General features: G+C 39.4%; 1 long non-coding RNA gene across 1 annotated transcript; it reads left to right on the top strand.

The window, feature by feature from the left end:
• Nucleotides 1–905: 905 nt before the first annotated feature.
• LOC148160815 (uncharacterized) lies at nt 906–9,625 on the top strand. Its single transcript, XR_015765971.1, has 2 exons — nt 906–4,832; nt 4,925–9,625. It is a non-coding gene; the product is annotated as an uncharacterized LOC148160815 (long non-coding RNA).
• Nucleotides 9,626–21,528: the final 11,903 nt, after the last annotated feature.

The raw sequence follows: 21,528 nt of genomic DNA, 5'->3' as shown, positions 1-21,528 counted from the left end.
CTTCAGTGTTTCTTCGACCCCCCCCACTTCTGACCACGGATTTACCCCTCCTGCCAAGCCCTCATGGATCCCTTCTATTCTGGATTTAAGGGCCCTGACGCAAGCTCCGCCTCACGACACCGATTACTGCCTGCCCCTCAAAGCTAAGTTTGCTCTCGCTGTCCTCCTGTGTATGACCTCAGCCTGATTATCGACAAAGTCCCTGGGTGTTGCATTTTGGATCTCCCCGTGGAGATCTTCATTGCCTCCACAGAACCCTGTTCCATTGGTTTCCTGGATCTCCCTGTCATCAGACCCTCTGTTCCTCTGCTCCACCCGTCCACTGCTCTACAGGTCAGTTAAGCTGAACATTTCTAAGATACCCCTCCTTTATCCGTGCATCACCAGTCTTCTCCCCTCTCTCCTCAGTGCTGTTTGATGACCTCTCCCTGAGCAGTAACCAGTATCTGAAAAAAATAAACTTTTCCCTTTTTGTATACTCCTGTGTGTGGTTGAATTTCCGGGTCCCCTCTGAGTGTCCTTACATTTTCTTTACACTCTTGTCCCTAGTGGGGTCGGGAGGGCTGCTGGTGCCTATCTCCAGCTAACGTTGCTGCACAGTGGCGCAGTTGGTAGCACTGTTGCCTTGCAGCAAGAACGTCCTGGGGTCTGTTTGCATGTTCTCCCTGTGCATGCATGGGTTTTCTCCAGGTACTCCAGCTTCCTCCCACAGTCCAAAAACATGACTGTCAGGTAAATTGGTTTCTCTAAATTCTCCCTAGGTGTGAGTGTGTGTGTGCATGGCTGTTTGTCCTGTTCGTCTCTGTTGCCCTGCGACAGACTGGCGACCTGTCAGTCTGTTCAGGGTGTACCCCGCCTCTCGCCCAAAACATTATGCAAAATTATTTGAAACTATAAATCTATCTATAATATAATTATTTATCTCACCTTAGGTTGTATGAGGAAATTCAGAAGGCGAAAATTTAGTCAAGTATTGATATAAACTTGTTGTAGACTGGCTTTCTCCCTTTTGTTCAAAGAACATAAGATTCCTTTAAGCTGCATTGTTAGAGAATTTTCGGTATTATCATTTTGTAATTACTTTAGTTCACATTCAGTCTATAGATTGTTGTGATTTTCTGTTTAAAGTGTTCTCTTCCTTATGTGTGTATGAACTGACCTGGAGGTCAGGACTGACTGTTTCATCTTCATGTGAGACAGTTAACTCTGTGTTTCCCAGACCTTAATTCTTATCAACCAGAATACCTCCTAACTGCCTGTGAGCAGTTGTATTTTGTTTTGTCAACAGCTTGACCGAGATTTGAACTGAGCTCAGACCGTAGATCAGATATCACACCTGGCTGGTTTGTTTAGGTTAGAAGTTTTACGACCTTTGTTGTTCTTCCTGACTGCCCCTTTTGCTTGGACAATAAAACAGGGGCTCGCGTGGAAGGAGATCAGAACTCTCTGTGAACGGCTTGGAGAAGTTGTTGATGGAGATTTCTCCTTTTGCAAAAGCTTTGTCATAAAATTCATATACGTTGTCTGTGGTTTTTTTATGTAGGTTCAAGAAAAATACCCATCATTAATTGGTGCTGAAAGCCCGGGATCTCTCAACCCCCCGCTGTCAGGCAGAGGAAGACGCGCTGAATCCGTGCACGGCCAGAGTCAACTGGACCTGGAAAGAAAGACCCAGGAAGCAAAATTCTTTGCTGGGCCAGCAACACATGTCCGACTTTGTCTGCCAACGGCGGAGTGACGAGATCCGACTGGACAACCCGAAAACTACAGAAACGTAGGTGAATTTTAAATAAATAAAAAAAATTTTTTTTTAGAGGTTTGAGTATCCTTGTATGATGTCGCTCTGCTAAAACTCTGTGGTTTGAGTATCCTTGTATGATGTCGCTCTGCTAAAACTCTATTTGAGGAAACCCCATAAGGGTAACTCCTCATGTACATAGGAAGCTTGTTAATACTGTTCTGTTATTACTGTGCTGATATTGCTGTTTGCTTGCTGCTTTGATGTGTGTGTGTGTGCGTGAAAGAGTGATTGGAGGTTTAAATACTGCTCTGTATTTTACCTCATATAAAACAGTGGGGTTAAGCAGCAAACCTCTTGTGGATGCAAAGGCAAGATTCTCCCACTCGAAAGAGTTGAAGCGGAGAATACCACAACAAGGTCTTTTAATTGCTGGCCTACTGAAAAGATCTCCAGTTCATAGGACTCCCTAGGAGTCAACGAACCTGGACTAAATTTAAATAAATAAAAAATTTTCGAAGCTAAAATTGATTTTAAATAATGGAAAAAGAAATATAAAATAGATGGGAAGGTAAAAATTGATCAATGGCAAACAATTGTGGGAATTTTGGAGAGTAGTGTAGAAAGAAAAACTGGAATAAAAAAGGTTAAAAAGGAGGATGAGCTGAGGTGTGCTAAATTATGGTTAAAGACAAAAAAAAAAAAAAAAATTTGTAGAAGCAAAAAACCTATTTGTTAGACCAAAAGATAATAAAGTCATTCTAAGCACACGGAATGATGTAGTGGTGCGGGGAGCACAAGCTCCTGCAGCTGCCCCTTCCCCCGCCACTGCAGCAGCTCCGTCTGCCCCAGTCCCAGCAGCACGACAGTACCCCTCATTAGAGGAAGGTGCACAAAACTTATATGTTTTTGCACCCTGGACCTTGAAAGAGGCCAGAAAGGCGGTAGAAGGAATAACGCCTGTATCAGAAGACCCCGATAAGTGGATAGAAGACATGACTGGATTAATCCATTCATATAGACTAAATGGGGTAGAAGCAGGAGAAGCAGCCATACCCTCATTAGGAAAAGATTGGGTAGAAGTAAGAGGAAATTATACCAGGAAAATAACTAATAATAATATTTTAGCTCCAATTCCATACCCTCCAGGAGCTAACCCTGCTCTCTCTGATGATTTTAAAACAATGGGATCCATTGTGTGAGAGAGTTAGAACAAATTTCCGTAAAAGGGCAAATTATAGTCATCTGTCAGGAATTAAACAATAAGTTGGAGAGAACGTAGATGACTTTCGTCTACGATTTGAGAAGGAGTTCAAAGTTCACAGTGGGATCACTTATGATGAAGGACTAGAAAGCGTATATCAACAACAACTAAAAAACGCTTTAATGTCGAGTTTCCGCCCTGAAATTGAGGGCTGGATTAAAAAAAAAAAACACCTGGTTGAACATGACGCTGCCTCAGTCCAACAGCTGATGACGTGGGCACGTCATGCAGAAAAAGTAGTCAAAAAACCAAAAACAGGATCAGATGTTTTTCATCTGGAGGATTTTGGAGAAGTAGATACCTCTGTCTTTTTCCGCGGCCCCTCAAGAGGCCGGGGGAGAAACAGAGGCAAAGAAGGTCACCTTAGGCAGCGACCCCTAAGTCATAAACCAAAGGACAACGATGTTTGTTGGACTTGTGGCAATACTGGCCACTGGTCAAGAAACTGCCCTTCAAAGAATGCTGCACGGGGCGACAAGAGGGATGGTGGAGTGAGGGGACCACAAACAGGAGAAATACACAGCATGATCAGACTCTACCACACCCCAAGAAGTCACACCACCAGACAAAATTGATGAAATGGTGGACACATGTGCAGCTTGTTACACGTTAAGTAAAAGATAAATAAATAAAAGAAATTGAATTTCGGTATGAAACCAGTGCATGCAAAATAATTTTTAATGTTACTAAAAATTAGGTTTAAGCCTCACAAGTCAGAAATAATTATTTTTAGGAAATACTGGTGTTTTGTTTTGTTTTGTTTGTTTGTTTTGTTTTTTAGTGTTCCTACACTTTCAAAGAAAAACCAGTTGAGAGACGTCTCACTGAAATAAAAACATGGGAACAACTTCCTTTTATGCTAAAAGTGGAATTATGACTTTCCTGAAGGAGGAGAAGCTGAAAAATAAAATAAAATAATAAAATTCTCCTCAGAGAACAATGTTTAATATATTGTGTCGTAATCAGATTACAACACCAACTTGGTGAAAGGATCCTTTGGCTGTATAACTGGAGGGGTCAGAGGTCAGAGTAAGGTACCGACCTGGACATTATCCAGCCTCATGTCTCTCTTAGGCCTTTTTGAGAGGAGGGCTGCCCGCTGACCTCACAGTCTGCAGCACTAAGATCAACAAATTTAGAGAAATCCATTGTTCTCTGGTGAGACGTGACTCAGATGAAGTTAACATAAATTTACATTCTACACTTTAAAATTTAATATTGTACAGGATAAAAGAGACTACAGCTTTTAACATGTTTCATGTTTATATGTGTTTGAATAAGGAAAGGATTTATGATTTCTTAAAATGTTGGGTAATAAGTGGATAAACACTATACGATCACAAGAGAAAAGTTATATGGAAAATGTTTGTAAAAAGAAAAAAAAGACACAGAAAGCCAAACAAACCCTAATGGACTCTTATTTGCTTCTTTCCTTTTCCTGTCTGAGCCTCGCTGCGGTGCGTCTGACCTCCGACCTCAACTCAGACCTGTCCTGCCGATCAGATGACGTCCCTCCTTCATCACCAGCCAATGACAGTTGATAAAGAAGCGAAAAAGGACATGATGATTTCTGCCACCTGAAGGCACTAAGATGTCCGCTGATCCTGATTCCTGGACATCTGGGAACTGCCATGCAGCAAACTACTGTATGGAGTCCTGCTGGACGTTTGGACTGGAACTAAATTCATTGGTGGACAACCTGGACATTCACTAAGGACAGTCTGGACAACTTATCCAACACCAGAGCTAGTTGGACTGACAGGGAGCTGGAGGAGAGGCGGGGGGAGGACCAGCTGCAGCGACGCCAACAGCAGGAGGGGGAAGCGAGAAGTGAGACAGTGGAGAAATGCGAGATAAGTGTTAAGGAAGAAATTCTAAAATAGTTAACTTTGGTAAAAGTTGGCTCTCTCTCTCTTCCTTAGATCCCAGGTCCTCTCGGCAGGCCACGTGTAGCCACAAGGAAAACAACAATGTGTGTTGACGTCACAGAATTACAGAATTTAATCCAATATAAGACAATGCATAAACTTAGAAGTAAGACAATGCACAAACTTACACCAGAAACTGCAGAACAACGGAGACATACATTCATTTACCTGACATAAATGGAAAAGAAAGCAAAGACGTGCAAAGACATCTTTGGAGAATTGCAAGGGCAAATCTGATTTGTTACTTCTGTGTAGAAAGTTTTGTCTTCTTTTCTTTAATTTATTCAAATAAGGCGTATCTTTGCTCATCCAACCAGGAGCTATCTCTGACCCTCTCTCAAGCCAGAAACCCCTGCCGTGTTTGCGGCCTTTCACAGATGAGTGTGAAAAGCTACAACTTCCACTGTATTGTTTTCCCACAGACAAAAGGCAGTTCAAATGATCCTAGCAAACCATCTGCTGTAACTACAGGTAAAATAAAGGTCAAAAGGCCAGAATAAGTCACTGATTTAAAACCACAATTTAGGCCATTTGAATCAAGACATGTTAAGTTTTAAAACTAGCTTATTTTAAATTTATTTTCTCAACATAAGTTATACACACACCGCTGTGATAAAGAATGTGCTCACTAATCCTGTTTGCATATAGGAATAATCTATCAAGAACAGAACATTTTAAAGGTTTTTAGGTACAATGTTAGATAAAATCGTTCATTTTGTACCCGTTAACTCAGTCCTTAACAGAAGGACCAGTGATCCTCTTAGGGCCCACGAGCCATAGGTTGGGAAACTATGAACAAGAAAAATTATAATCATTAAAAGTTAAACAAAAAAAAAACTGATAGAGCTATGCAATTAAATTACACCAATTAAAAAAATGTATTAGAGATTCTAAGCTAATAATGATTTTCAAATGTTTTATTTATTAGTTTGGAACTAAATTAAACATCTCTACGTGTTGAAAATAATTGATATTGCAGTATTGAAATATTATGAAATATTTCGTTGAATTTAACTGAAAAATTTAATTTAGAGTTTAACAAAGAAAAACCAAAATATAACCCTGCAATTAAAATATGTGTCTGCTAAAATATCTTCTATAAACCTATGAGTTCACCTGCATTAACTACTAATCCTCCCAAAGACTTTATAAAAGCATGCAGATGCTTTGACAGTAGCTAAGGCTATCTGCAAAACTATATCCCAACACACGGTATTCCACAGAATGTTTAGATTTGGTGAAGCTCTATATGAGAATCACCCCGACAGCTGATGGTCTAACACCTTCTGAAATATTTCATGGGAGAGCTTACAGATTGCCTCTGTTTGCTCCAGAATACAAAAAGCTGATGGAGATCAGACATTAGCAGATTATATGATCAGGACTCTTAAACTGAAGGAAGTGTCCAGAGCAAAGTTACTGCCTTCTGATTCTCTTCCTGCGCAGGAGGCCGCTCCCATCGAGCAAGGTGACTGGGTCTACATAAAGGTCATCAAACGAAAGAACTGGGTGAGTCCACGGTGGGAAGGACCGTTCCAAGTGCTGATGACCACACCAACAGCAGTAAAGATTGCTGAAAGACCCAGCTGGATACATCTCAGTCACTGTAAGCTGCAGAGAGTGTTAAACCCCTAATTCGGAGTAGAGAGGAAGGAGAGCTTTTTGAGAGCTCCCGGGGTACAAAGGGGGGCTACTTTATAGTTGTAGTTCGTCTCAAACCCGGTGAAGAAACGCTAAGATTCTCACTCCTTTAGTTTGGGGGTTCTAACATCTCTGTACGCCGAGCAGCAATGGGGACTCCATATGCCAGATGGATCTTCTACTGCGCTGTGACTGCAGTATGTTTGATGTTTGGAGAAGGAAGCGAGCCTGAGTTCCACCCACATGACTACAGCACCAACCTGTAGTGGCAGCTGATGAACAGGACTGCTCACGAGGAGAACGAGGAGATGCCACAAAAGGACTTTTTGGATCTATGAACTGTTCATACACCTACTGCGACACGACACAGGATTTCATCGACTGCACAGCCTGCAGGGGTCAAAGGACAACTCCACACTGCAAAGTCTGGAAGGACAACCCAGACTGTGACAACCTGCTTCAGGAGAGGAGTTTCAACATCACGCATAAGACAAAGAGGAGACAAGTGACAACACTGTGCAGCGCCATAGTGCCAGGAGATTATGGCTCACGGATGTTGGCAGACTGGTACATCATATGCGGGAATGAAGCGTACATGTTCTTGCCGAAAAATTGGGGAGGACTGTGTGCTGTGGTTCCTTTGATCAACCCGATTGCATTCATCAGGAAAGTACAAAATGATCTACACACCCGCTCTAAGCGAACAGTTATGTCAGAGGTCAAAAGATGGGGAGGCCTCACAACACATACTGGAGTTCCATGGGAATTCAGGATTTGGAACGGCGGAGAAAAAGTCATGCAAAGTCTTTTTCCATGGGTCGGAGTAGGTGAGATTCGAAGCCACGTTGAGATCAACAGATATGAATTACTGCGACTCATCAACAGTACACAGCCAACGGCACCGTGAGAGAGCTGACTGAACTGAGAAAGATGGTTCTGCAAAACCGTGTTGTACTGGACTTCCTCACAGCCTCTCAGGGAGGTGTTTGTAAAATCATTGGCCCAACATGCTGTACTTTTGTGTCTGATGAAACAGGAACTGGAGGAACTTAAACATTACATAGAAAGTGGAACACAAGGATCATCTCCTTTTGATTTTCTTTCTTGGCTCACTTCCAGACCATGGTGGAATTTACTGGTGAAGCTTGAAACACCTATTCTGGGTGTTTTGATTCTTTTTTGCCTGTTCATAGGTTGCATTTTTCCATGCCTTCGAAGCATGATGTTTAAAACAATTAACACAACTGTTATCAACTATCAGCTGGCAAAGGCATCTTATGAGACAACTGAAGATGACTTGTTTCGAGTTCTGATGGTTTTCTGAACAGTGATGAAGTTCTGTAATCAATAAACAGATGAATTCATTTGCTGAATGACTCCTACAACAAGTGGTTTTAGAGATGAGAAAACTGCATTTGATTTTTTGCTGTTTCTTTTATTTTTCATTTATTTCATTATATTACATTTATTCATTGTGTATTTTCTGTGTTTAGATTAGAAAAAAAAAGGGTCTTGCATTTATTGGTTCTTTTCTTTTCTTTTCTTTTCTATGCTTGGCTTTTGCATAAAGTTTACACACATAGTAAAATGATAAAAAGGGGGGAATGTTAGAGAATTTTCGGTATTATCATTTTGTAATTACTTTAGTTCACATTCAGTCTATAGATCGTTGTGATTTTCTGTTTAAAGTGTTCTCTTCCTTATGTGTGTATGAACTGACCTGGAGGTCAGGACTGACTGTTTCATCTTCATGTGAGACAGTTAACTCTGTGTTTCCCAGACCTTAATTCTTATCAACCAGAATACCTCCTAACTGCCTGTGAGCAGTTGTATTTTGTTTTGTCAACAGCTTGACCGAGATTTGAACTGAGCTCAGACCGCAGATCAGATATCACACCTGGCTGGTTTGTTTAGGTTAGAAGTTTTACGACCTTTGTTGTTCTTCCTGACTGCCCCTTTTGTCAGGAAGGGGCAGTCTGTCCCTGGCTGTTCTGCTTGGCTGTTCTGTCCAAGCAGAACAGCCAACCCTTTTGGCTGTTCTGCTTGGCTGTTCTGTCCAAGCAGAACAGCCAAGCTGTTCTGCTTGGCTGTTCCAAGCAGAACAGCCAACCCTTTTGGCTGTTCTGCTTGGACAATAAAACAGGGGCTCGCGTGGAAGGAGATCAGAACTCTCTGTGAACGGCTTGGAGAAGTTGTTGATGGAGATTTCTCCTTTTGCAAAAGCTTTGTCATAAAATTCATATACGTTGTCTGTGGTTTTTTTATGTAGGTTCAAGAAAAATACCCATCATGCATGAAGGTCCAAAACTTCATATTTAATAAATCTGTGGATGTTTTTGTCTTCCTCTGTGAAAATTGCAGCCGCTGTATTGTGCTAATCTTCCTCGTCAGTCCATATGTTGCAGTGTTATCAACTCTGAATGCCATTTTGGCAGCTTTGCAAACTAAATGTGTACTATAATGATTGGTTCTATTGAGACTTTTCCATCTCTTCAGCTACAATCATCTCCACAGAAACACATCCACAGCCAACAAGCTACGTTTGTTAAACTGTCACTCATGAAAAAGAAACAAAAGGTAAGTGATTATGGAGCGTGTGATTTAGTCAGTAGCTGACATGATAGAGCAGAAGATCGTACTGATCTCTGGATGTAGATTGTAGCTTCATTCCTTTGTTTATTTCCTTATGTTGGACCGTTTTGGTTAATCCCTTGTGTCAGTTCATTGACTCATTGTTTGTGATTTGGATTTGTTTCTTCGGGTAAGAGTTTCATTTGTTCCTACCTGCTCCTTCCCCAGCTGCCTCCGCTCACCTGTAATTAGCTCTTCTGCTTCCTTCCTCCTCATCATATTAAGCCCTCCATTTACATTGTTCTCCACTGGCTCCTTCTGTTTCATTCTGTTTTCTCCATTGTCTCTGTTCAGATTTTTGCTTGTTACTCCTCATTCTGGCAATATGCCTAATCAATAATATGACGATTCTGCAATTAGATTCAATATAACTGATGTTATTTAAGACCGAATGGTAAATAAAAAAGTATTTTTGTGTTCAAACTTATGCAGCCAAGTTATTGGATGCTGTTACTTTTTACATTTCTCCCTCTTTCAGACTTTTGTTTTTCAGCTGAGTAATACAGCATATTGGTCATGCTAATGGTTACGGGTTAATGCAGAGGTTCCCAAACTGTGGGGCGCGCCCCCTAAGGGGGGCGCCGTGTCATTGCAGGGGGGGCGCGGGAAGCCGTCTGGATGAAAAAAACAAAAACAAAACATGAACACTGTATGCACTGGGTTTTTACCTTAGAATGGCCAACTCTCTGTTATTCCTATGTCAATTTGATACAGTAGAGGCTTCCACACCTCCCATATTTGTGTCCTCTGTTACTTTTATCAGCAGTTAAAACTGTTGTAACCTGTTTTTCCGAGCCGCCTTTAAACGCAACATGAGCGCTACGACGCTCGCGCTGGGTTTACACCTGTGACGGAGACCTGCTGCTGCTGTGCGGAGCTACGTAGGTTTGTGTTAGAATCACGGCAGCAAAACGCAAAGAACTTTTCACAGTTTTTCCCTCCAAACTAACCGACTGAGTTGAGTAAAGCTGTTGGATGCAGGTAATGTTAGCTAAAAGATGACTAGCTAATATCAATACAGAACCTTAAGCTTAACAAGTACCTTGTAGGCTACCGATGTTGGTGTCTATTTTCAGCTACGTACATTTTGCCCCCCAAAAAGTCGATGCCCCCCTCCCCACACCCCCCACCCATCACACACGTCGTTTCAACCAGACAGCCATTTGTAATCCATAGGGGGGGCACAGAAAATGTTTGGAAACCACTGGGGGGCGCAGAAGAAAAAGTTTGGGAACCACTGGGTTAATGAAATTGTTCCTCTCTTTGATATGTTGGTCAACCATTTTGGACACAGGTTCCATCTTGTGTCTCTGTAGTCAGCTCTTTGGTGGAATTCATTTCCTGGAATAGAGACGTCGTCATGTCCCGATTAACCAATTAGTTGGACCAAAGTGAAAGTGTCAAGTGATAAATGCATCTTACCATTTTTTTCTGAAGCACCTTTCTGTAGATGTCAGACGTTTTCTCAGTTCCATATAGGTCAACTGAGTTTATTTTACTATTTTTTTTCTAAAACATAATTTTCATTGAATATAATGTCCAGATCTAAATACACAATTACAACTACTAGTAAAAGTTTTGACTAATTTGAGAACTTTTGAAAATTGTCTTGTTTTTGTAGAAACATCACATTTGTTAGCAGTTTCCATATAAAAAAAAAAAAATAATTACAATAACTACTGACGGACATTCACTGTTTGAAAAAAGCAGCTCATTAATGGTGGGAACCAAAACCCATTGTGTGGGACAAGTTTGGTCCAAATTGCACCACTCCTCCTGGGCGCTTCATTTTGTTTTGTCTGTGATTTTCATGAAGCTGTGATATAAAAACAGCAACTGTTGGCCAGAGAATGATAACTTTGTTTCTCCCGTCTCGATAATGCTGCAGCGTTTTCTCTACGTTATCTATTGTTGAACAACACGGTTTAGTTGTCGCCTTTTCAAGCTTTGTGCTTTTCATGTGAGGTCTCTCACTCACATAATCTCCAAACATTCCCACATGCTTATGAAAAGCCGCAACGCTACTTCACTCTGTTTGTACAAACTGAAACAATGAGTAAATTGCTCCTATCTAGTTAGCCAAAATGACCATTATGGTCCGTTCCTGTCTGTGTTTACATTTAGCTGAGGCGTGTAATTAGGGAGTTAGGGAATATGTGACTCTAATGGGCTGATCAGAATTAGCGTGACTCATAGAGCTACAACACAGGCAATAATGGGAAACCAGCAGGGGTAAGTAAGTTGTTACAGAGCTTTCATTAAAAAATGTAGGAACTAAAATTTCTTTTTGTATTGTTTATTGTTGAACTTAGATGTATCTCCATTAAAACAGAATATGTAATAACAGTTATCCAAATAAACATGACAGAGAACAGAATGCTGTGAACAGATCATTATAACCCTTTCTTTTCGAGCTGTAATATGTGCTGCATTGGCTTAGCAGCTCTGTGGGGTAGCTGTGGTAATTGCAGCTTGGCAAAATCACTGCTTGGAAAAAAAAAGCCCCGTACCATTGTGGGTGCTTCTCTGTGTCTTTGCATTTGTGTTTGTATGCACATGTGTGAGTGTGTGTTTAGACATGTGTGGTTTCAAACATGCATCTTGTTTTGTGTTCCACTGAGGTTTCATCTGTGTAGAAAAAGCTCTTTACTGGTTAGGCTCAGCAATGACCTAGATACAGTAAGGGAGGAAGGAGAATGCAGGAGGAGAGACAGACAGTAAGAGAGAGAGGGGAGGGGGGCACAGATAGGCAAATTAGAGGCGAAGACAACTCACCACGTACAGTCTTTGGGTATATCAATTATCCCACAGAGGGTGTGTGACAATTGCCATGTTGCCATGACAGTTCATGTTGTCCCAATTAACACTGCACACTTGCGGAAAGCAGACCACATTTCACTTTTTGGGACTTGGTTGTAGAATGTCTCTGCTAAAGTGTAAGATTTCTGCCATCAGTGTTGGAGATGATGCAAGGTACAGATTGGTCCTGACAACTTGTCCCGGGGTCTCAGAGGAAAACATAGGCGGTGTATGTACGGCTGCAACTCTCACCACAAGAATTCACTGTGCAGAATGTTTCCTCCACGCTAAACAGACTCAACACACTGCGAAGCTTCCAGCTCCACCAGCATGTTGAGGCTGCCACCAACATTCAGCTGAGAGAGGAGAGAATCCATCAGAGCTTAGAATGAAGCTCACACAGTGGAGATGAAGTTAACCAACATAACAGTTTTTCTTCAGGTCACTTCAAATTCAGTTAAATTTGTTGTCATAACTCATATCATCTTAGTTCCTCCAAACAGTCATGGATGGTGATGGATCGCCAGGTTCTCAGGGGGAAGTTCCCAGCTTCCTTCCTATAGTTCATCCGAAACCAAACAGCTGATGTGTGGTCACGTTGCAGGGTGTTTATATTCATACACATGGCACACATCTTTCACAGAACACCTGGGGACACCCCTCTTACTTCAAACAGTTACAGAGAAGGTGCCACAGCTTTCTGTAGACAGCCTCCTCCAATCACACAACACATCAGGCCTGGTGTTGAGAAGGGAAGCAGAAACTCCTCAGATGAAGTAAGAGAAAACCTGTAGAGTGTTGGTAGAATGTCACCAGCTTCTACCAACACAGACACCTTGGTGTACATAAATTGTTTGCTGTCTAACCACCAACAGACAGTATTTACAAATGGCAAACATGCATCAGTATTAAATGTAAAAGCATCCTACTGGAAGGTAACTACCTTAAGTCCCATCCTTGTCACAGATTGTTTCAGCCTCTGCATCCATGTGGATCCTCCTTCTTACTCTGTCTCAGATTAAGGTGGTCGGACATTTTGTAGCAGGACAATTATATTTGTGACAAACTGTATTAAACATCTCAGAATTACATGAGAATGTGTTGAATTCCTTTTTCCAAAACAGAGTTTACTAAAGTTAACAGGTCAGGCTGTTAACCTCAGCTCTGACCTGTACCTTCACTAAACAGAAACAATAGTTGTTTTTCTTTTGAGTACTTTTAAAAGATTTAAAATTCAACAAAAATGTAAAATTTTTCTGTCCTTTTTTATAATAACTGTATTGCTGAATATGAAATCCAGTTCAGTCCATTCAGTTTAAGGTGCATTAATATCTTTCTTGGTCTACTTGTATATTTGTCTTCTGCAACCTTGACACTTTTTTTTTTTTTTTTTTGCTGCTTGCTCTGAATTTTCGACAATGAGCACAAGTTCACCTCAGGGCATTAGTCAATACTCTCCCTGCTCTGACACACACACACATACGCCTACACACACATGCGCACGCACACACAGGGACAGGAAGTCACTATAGAACAGATTGGAATCACATAAACAAAAGAAAAACAGCTTTGTCAAAAGATTCCCTCTCTCATTGTGTTCATTGAGTCTTTCTGCATACTTTGTTTCTTTTTAACACGCTGTTCTGAAATGCTGCTGGTTTTTGTGTATCTCTTAACCAGGCAGCATAAGTTTGTCTTATACTTTTAAAAGTATGTCATCTCTTCTCTGTTGCTGTGCAATGCTTTGATCAGAAGAGTTTGAAGTAAATAGACACAGAAGAACTAAGTTAACTTAGTTTTACTTGAGATTCTCCGGCGAGCTTTAATAGATTTGCCTCTGAGCGTTGGAGCATCTGCCCAGCAGAGTCCAACTCTTTGAAACATCCCTGCACTTTTTTCACCAACACAACATTCAGTCTAAAGCAGATTTAAATCAGCTTTACTAACTAATGTTGACATTTGACACAGTCAACAAACTAATCCAGTCCTTTCCAAACCCACACAGCCAAAACACCAGACCTTTCTTCATGTGATTATCTCTGAAACAGAAGCATGAACGCGTCTGCAAGAAAATTAAAAATTTCATACAGCTGAAAAGGCCTTCAGTGTAATAACAGTTTGAGCTACAATAGTCTTTTATTCCACAGGTTCAGTTTCTGAACCTCGTCAAGACAATGTTTCTGAACCTGAAGCTGCTGATTAAAGTCAAGGATGAAAGAAACTTTTGTCAGACTTAGAAAAAGAAAATAATTTTCCCTCATGCCTGTCAGCGTTCCGTACACACATTTAAGTCGCTACGTTTCTCATTTGGTATCAGTGAGAGTATTTTAAAAGTAGCAACAGGAATAGGAGTGTAGTGCAGATGTAGGGTCAGTTCTAGTACATGACTCTAAATGCTGACAAGATAAAGAGAAGTCATGGAAAATCTTTAAAGACTTTCTTATCTACATCAGATTGGAACAGGCGATAGACTAAGAATGAGAAAATGAGGCAGAAACGAGATCTGTGCAGCAGTCACCAAGTTAATCTGGTGCCCACAGATATCACTGTCCCAATTATCTTTATGCTTCTTCGCACAAAAATAATTACACAGAGGAACAGGCTGTTGTTCTGTGTTTGACAGTGTGGTGACGGCGCCGGTTTGAGCTGCAGGTGAGACTATTTTCACATGTCAAAGAGCAACATTTAGAAGGTCAGGCATAAAAGCACTGAGTGCCAGGTACTTAAATCACATTTATGGATCAAAATTCTTATCATGAAAAGTATAGAGCTTATGATTTCAGTCTCAAATCCATCAATAGTAAATGTGAACGGAAAATGTTTTCTATTAGAGCTCTAATCACACATTTAATCATTTAATATAAATGTATGTTTTGAGAATAATAATACTGAAAACACAAATACATTTTAATTATTCCATTTGAGCTGTGGATTTATGGAGTCAACTATTAATTTATTAGTAATCACAATAATGTACTCTACAAAACAAAACAGACAAACATAAAAGACACAGACGCAGGAAGGAACTTCACCTTTGGACCACAATAAAACCGATAACAGGATTTTTCACTTCGGTTGAGAATCAAGCTGGTGATTCTGACTGGGAACCAGATCTGGACCTCAGCAGGTGTTGGTCCCTCCCTCTGTCACTGCAGACAGTGTCCTGTTCTTTGGTCGCTCATTGTCTCATCAATTCCACCTTGGATTGATGTTCTTCTTCACTTGGGTCTTCAGAACTAACTGGTCAGCAGTTCCTTTCCAGTGACACCAGACCTGGTCACTCCGGTTTGCTTGAGGAGATGTGAATGCATAACTGCAAATCTGATGCCACTCCATTTTTGTTTACATGTCATGCAGAAGAAGATGCTCTCAGTGTCTTCTTCAGAGGTGTTCTTGTTGTTTCCTTCAGTTGATCTTGGTGCAGCGCCCCCACAGGGGCAAAGGGGGGAACAGGTTGCTCAAAGGTTTTGGTTTATTTGACATTTCAGGATTGAGAGATGTCCAACCATCGTACCTCAGCTGAAACTGAAACAAATGTAACAGTTTTGGTCCCCTGAGCCTAACTCTTAAGAATTAATTATAAAATTTCTATTATGGGAAAATATTTGCCATTTCTGAATATTTGGAATTTTATTTACATTATTTCCCCCTATAGACATTAAGAAAAAAAAAGAAAAGAATGAAAAAAATAATACAAATAAAAAAACTAAAAAAGAAACATATCAGCAGATGTTATAAGCAATTTTTGTTATGCCATATTTTTTGTTAAAATGTAGATTATAGTTTTATTATTATTATTTTTTTCGGTATTTGTTTTTGGGAAGAAGTCTGCATCATTTCCACTAATAAACTTCAGTGTTAAATAAACATAACTTTACATTTAAATCTGCCATGGGTACAAATACTTTTTAAATTTAACTGTATATTATGAATCAAGGTGTCATAAAAAACTGCCTCAACTCACTTATTGACCTAATAAAAAGAAAAGAACTTGAAACTTTTAACCTTATTTGAGAAATGCCTTTTGATTTGTAATGCATGAAGCCAACCGGCGGCTTCAAACAGAATTCCTGTTGACTCTAACAGAGATCCTGGGAAGCTTGAAGCGAGTTTTTCTCCCTGAACAGCTGGGGAGGGTCAAGGTAGCAGACAGAAGAACCGCAGACATGATGAGGGGAAAAGATGAAGAGTTAATAATGGTGTGGAGGTCATAGGTGATCAGGGGCAGGAAGAGGAAGAAGAGGTGGAAAGGAGGAAGAGCAGAAAGGAGACTCCATCAGACCAGGTTCTAAAATATATATCCTACAATAAAAAGCAGTTTTGGTTGACATCATATTCCAGAAAAGAAAAAAAAAATATTTAATTTTGCTTTTTAACTGATTTTCTTTCCAAACATCTTTTTGTGCTACAGGTTTTATGTGACACCTTTATTGATTAATCCATCAGAGGAAGAAACTCTGGCTCACAAAACGTCCGTTCTTAAGGTTCACTTTGTGTTTGCAGAAAAATAAAATGTACATTACAATTTATGATAATGTTATATATTCTGTTAGAGTTTAAGTAGTTGTGTCATTAAAACCTTTTTTGATAGAAAGCAACAACTTACTTTATCAGAAGCTTGGGGTCGTTTGTGTCGCCATCATGAGATGCAACTTTTTTAAGTCAATGTTATCGCAGCCTATTCCTCCGATGCAGTAGATTTATTAAATTATTTTTTATTTTTCAAATTGCATAAATGATGTTTTATGACCACAATCAACCCAAATGGACATTGTATTGGACAAGACTTGTTAAATATGCAAACTCTGGTCGCTATAAGATGATTAAAGTGATACTTAGAATGTAAGAGCAAATGTCGATACCAAAAGTGAAAAGGTTTATGTAAAAGCTCAAAATTTATATTTACATTTACAGATTAATAAGAAAAGAAGTACATACAAAATAAGAGAAAATTTCAACATTTTAATAATTCAGTCTTGTATAAACCCATAGCTCAGTTATTAAGTCGGTATCATAAAACTGGGAAGCCAGAAACGTTTTTTGTTTATTGGTTACTTATGAAAATGAATGAGGTTAATTACTGCAGTCGTTACGGCTCTATGCTCATCGGATCTGGAAATGATTTTTTTTTTGTCCTGGATCCAGATTTTTCTTTTTTTTTCAGACTTGCTTTCACCTTCTGAACATGAGAGAAGCTGAAAAGAGGATAAAGTTACATTTGTTCTTCTAGTATACTCCTTAATTTTTTTCCAAACTTCTCACCATGTTTTCATGTCTGTCTTTGTCTCATCTCTGAGTCACAGTCATAGAAAAAAAACTAAACTTTTTACTTCTTTTATTTTCTCTTCCAACTCATTTAATGAGTCACATCTTTGTTTTTACTGAGCATCTGTAGCAACACTCTGAATAACTGTTATTTACAACATAAATTATACTGCCATGTTATTATTATTATTGAGAATCATGTTTAACAGCTTTTATATGTATTACATTATTTTAGTTTATTAGTAAAATTAGAAATTGTGGAGTACTTACTATTTAGATCAACATTATACAGCCCAGATATGGAATCAGAATTAGATTTAGAATTACTACGAACTTAGAATCCAGAAATACTTAACAGGAACAGTCACTGCTTAGTCTATATTACTTTTAACCCAGAAAAGGATTTAGCTCTCTTTCTTCTTTTTGGCTTTCTTATGGTTTGTTATTTTGTTTGTATTTCCTTTTAATTAACGTAAAGCACTTTGAATTGCCTTGTTGCTGAAAATGTGCTATATAAATAAAATGACCTTACCTTACCTTATAACAGCACAGTTATAAAAGCTGCAGAATCATACAGTAGCCTCTCCATTTAGTTTCATTAATAATCTGTTTACGTTCTCATTTACCCACGCACATAAACACAGACGGATCCTTTATGCTGTTGTTTAATTATTTGTTTGGTTATTATAGAACAATACTTCAGTACAATCAGACCAATTCATCAATTGTAGACAAGTAACTCCTACAGTCAGCAGCACCAGACTTCAGGCTTAAAACTGGACAAACTTCCTTCAAAACTCAGAGTAATAATATTGAATCTTTTATATTGAATCTCGATTTTCATTTGAAATGTTCAGTATTGTTAAATGACTAAATACCCATAAATGATAGAGATAAAGCAGACATTTACAGGACACTCTCACTGACACAGTCATGTGAAATGCATTGAAGTTTTTGGTTGAAATGTGAAAATATTAAAAGGTCAGCATCATAGAATCATTTTACAGCATAATCAAGTAAGTAATTAAGCTTACTTGATTAATTACTTTAATTAATTGACTTTGCACTTTTCGGCCTTGAAATTATTCCTCCGTCTCTCTAAGAGCCTCCTGCTCTTTGTGAAACTCCGTCATCACAGCATGGCTCCTTTATTAACCCTTAAACAATGTTTTTACCAGAGTTTCACTGAGAAGTAGCTCCTATAATGAGCTCAGCTGACACACAGTTTTAGCAGGCGTTTGCTAATTGCTGCTGGCTAGGCTGAAGGAGCTGAGTAGAGAAGGCCTGCTCTGTGAAGGGGAAGCTTGGAAACTGCAGGTCAGAAGAGGAGCTGCATCCACAAACATAGCATTGCCATGGTTGCTATGGGAGATACAGGAGATGCAGGATTTCTCAAACATGTATGAAAGAATCAAAGCAACACACCAGGTGTGCCTTTGATGCGAGAATAACATTATAACATGATGCAAAGTTCATAGAAGTTGATTTTACATAGTACTGCCCCTTTAACATGTGATTACTTTTCCAACACAGTAGAAAGTAGTTTGAAAATGATCAGCCTGGTTCTGGTCCATCAGTGTTTTTTTCTGGCCTGTCTTTCCTCCTTCTTCATTTTGTTATCAGGGTGAAAAAACATTTGATCTCATTGCTGTTAAATCCGCAAACATGTTCCTTTGTCCTCCTCCCATTCAGACGTCAGGACCATTCCAACACAGAACCACAGAGCGGGTCGCTGCTGTCCGCCGGCTGTCCACCGCTGACACAGCCCACAACGGGCCGGCCCGCTGAGGATTCCTGCAGCTGACAGCGCACCCAGTTAATCTGGAAGTCTGAGGTGCAGTGGGTGAAGAAGAACTGTCAGAGTCCTCTCACCCCCTCATACCCTCTGTGCTGCTGACCACCCTCAGACACACACAGCTCTTCTGTTGCACCAGCAGTGATGTGTCTGTCAGACAGACAGCCACTCTGGGATCTGAGGAGGCATCCACCTGCAACTCCAGCAGCCTCTCAAACAGCTGTGCAGGTTGGATGATGGTAAACATACCTCTAAAATCAACATAAATCATCTTTCATATTCTGCCTACTTTGATCAGTCAGGTTTGGTGAAGTGAGTTTTGCTAAATGAGGTGATGATTCCATCTTCAACTCCCAGGCAGATCAGCGGCCATGGGGTTCCATAAAAGTTCTCAGGGCTCAGACCGGCATGGGTCGGGTCATGAACGCATTACAGATAACTGGAGTAAACACAACCTGCAAATGAAAACAGACATCCAAACCAACCTAGCTAGAATGTGAAGAAATAATTACCCCAGAACCTTGGAGGGCAACTATTTTGGTTGTGCTGCCAACAACTTTCATCAAGCATTTTGGACACACTTAAGTTTTGTTTGAATTCATCCACAATTAGGAGAGTTTTAAGTATGAATAACCAGTTTAAGATTATGTCAAAGCACATATGTTGGATTTAAGTCTAGACTTTGACTAGGCCAAAGTCTAGACTTCATTTAGAGGTTTTCAGTTTGTTTCCTTCACTCTAAAAGAGGTCAGAAACATAAAGAGTAAAATTCTGTGAAATCAGCAAAATGCAGTAATATTGTTTTTTTCCAGTATGATGTTGTATAATGTCAAACCAAAAACCAGTGTAGATTTTAAAACAAAAAGTTAAAAATGATATTGTATTTTGTTGTGAAAAACAGACATTTTTGTATTTTGTACAAAGAAAAGTGGTGTCTTTCAGAACAACATAAATTAAACATTTTTACATTTTAACAGAGTAAAAATAACACATAACTGTGATTTTTAAATCCAGACACATTAATACATTTAACAAACAAATATTTTGAATTTCAACAAGAGAAGGGGTTAATTGATTTACTTTGTGTGCGGTCCAGTGGGGTTGCATGCACAATTGACTTGTTATGAGTGCAATAATCTGACACTGGAACAAATACTTTTTAAATCAACATCAATTAATTATCAACTTAAAACAAGTTTCTGTTTTTTGATGAAAACTTACTTGCAAGTTAATTTAGTCTTATTTCAAGTGTTTTTAAAATTTTTACTATAACTAGATCAAAGTTACTTTAAACGAGTTTGTGTTTTTGCACTGTAGAACATTTACGGTACTTTGTTTTATTTCATTTGTAATGTCCCAATGAAATAGAATAAAACTTTTAACCAGGAAGTCATATGGGTTTGGTTTTGGTGCGACTAATAAGTAACTTTTATGCAAACGGCAGTTAAATGTTCTACTTTGAAAAAGCTTTGAATTCCTTAAGATGTCTGCAATGTGTGTCTAGAAGAAATTACAAAAAGTGTAAAAGCTAACTCACTTCACCTGAGTGTTTCTGGTCATCGCCTTTGTTCCTCTGATTAGACAACAGCAGGTTTGAACTAGACCATCGAACCAAATCTAAGGAGTTCAGTTGTTTTCAACCAATCAGTCTCTTAAACCTGACCAGAAACACTTATCTGAAACAGTTTCTCTGTAAGTTCAAACTGAGAGAGAGAACCAACTTTCTCCTTCAACCTGTCCAACAAGCTGTACAGTTTGTCCCATTATCTGGTCATGAACTTGGAACTTGATCATGTGTGAGATCCATGTGGTTTAAAGGTTTTGGTTAGTCTTAACTAACCAGTATGATGCCGAATCCAACCAGATGCCTCGGCCTTTGACCGTCTGCTTCGTTACTTTTGTTCTTATTTTTGACAACCAGCTCCTCCCTATCTAGGTCAGCTCTCATGTTCTGATCTCTGTGCTCCATTTCATTGGAATCCTGCACTGGAATAAATTATGTGTGTAGTTTCTGTGTGTGTTGCCATGACTACCGTGTGACGTTGGCATTTCAGTGCCTGCAAGAGGGGCTATCTCTGTTTTCCAGACTTAGAGCTTGCTTAAATAGATAACAGAAAACAGAAATGCATTGACAGATCATTACACTTGTAACAAATGGAAAATACACAAATTAATCATAAGAATTATTTATCTTTCCTATCATCAAACTGTGCCTGTACTCACAGATCCTTATTTTGAATTTTGTCACATTAAAACTAAAGTAGTCCATTCAGATTAAATTAAAAAAAATAATAAAATGGAAATATGAGGTTTATTTATGCTTGCAGAGACGGACAGTTTGTTGAGAAAACATCTTTTAATGGTCCAACATTTACATCTGTAAACCTTAGTCAGGTGTCTAGAATAAACTTATTTGTGATCAGGCAGTTGCAGTAGCATCTAACAGTCAAACAGATACAGACACAGA

Source organism: Poecilia mexicana, unplaced genomic scaffold, assembly GCF_051168715.1.
Source record: "Poecilia mexicana isolate PSO_F unplaced genomic scaffold, ASM5116871v1 scaffold_2, whole genome shotgun sequence".
NCBI classification, from domain to species: Eukaryota; Metazoa; Chordata; class Actinopteri; order Cyprinodontiformes; family Poeciliidae; genus Poecilia; species Poecilia mexicana.
This window is presented reverse-complemented; position numbering and strand designations above follow the sequence as displayed.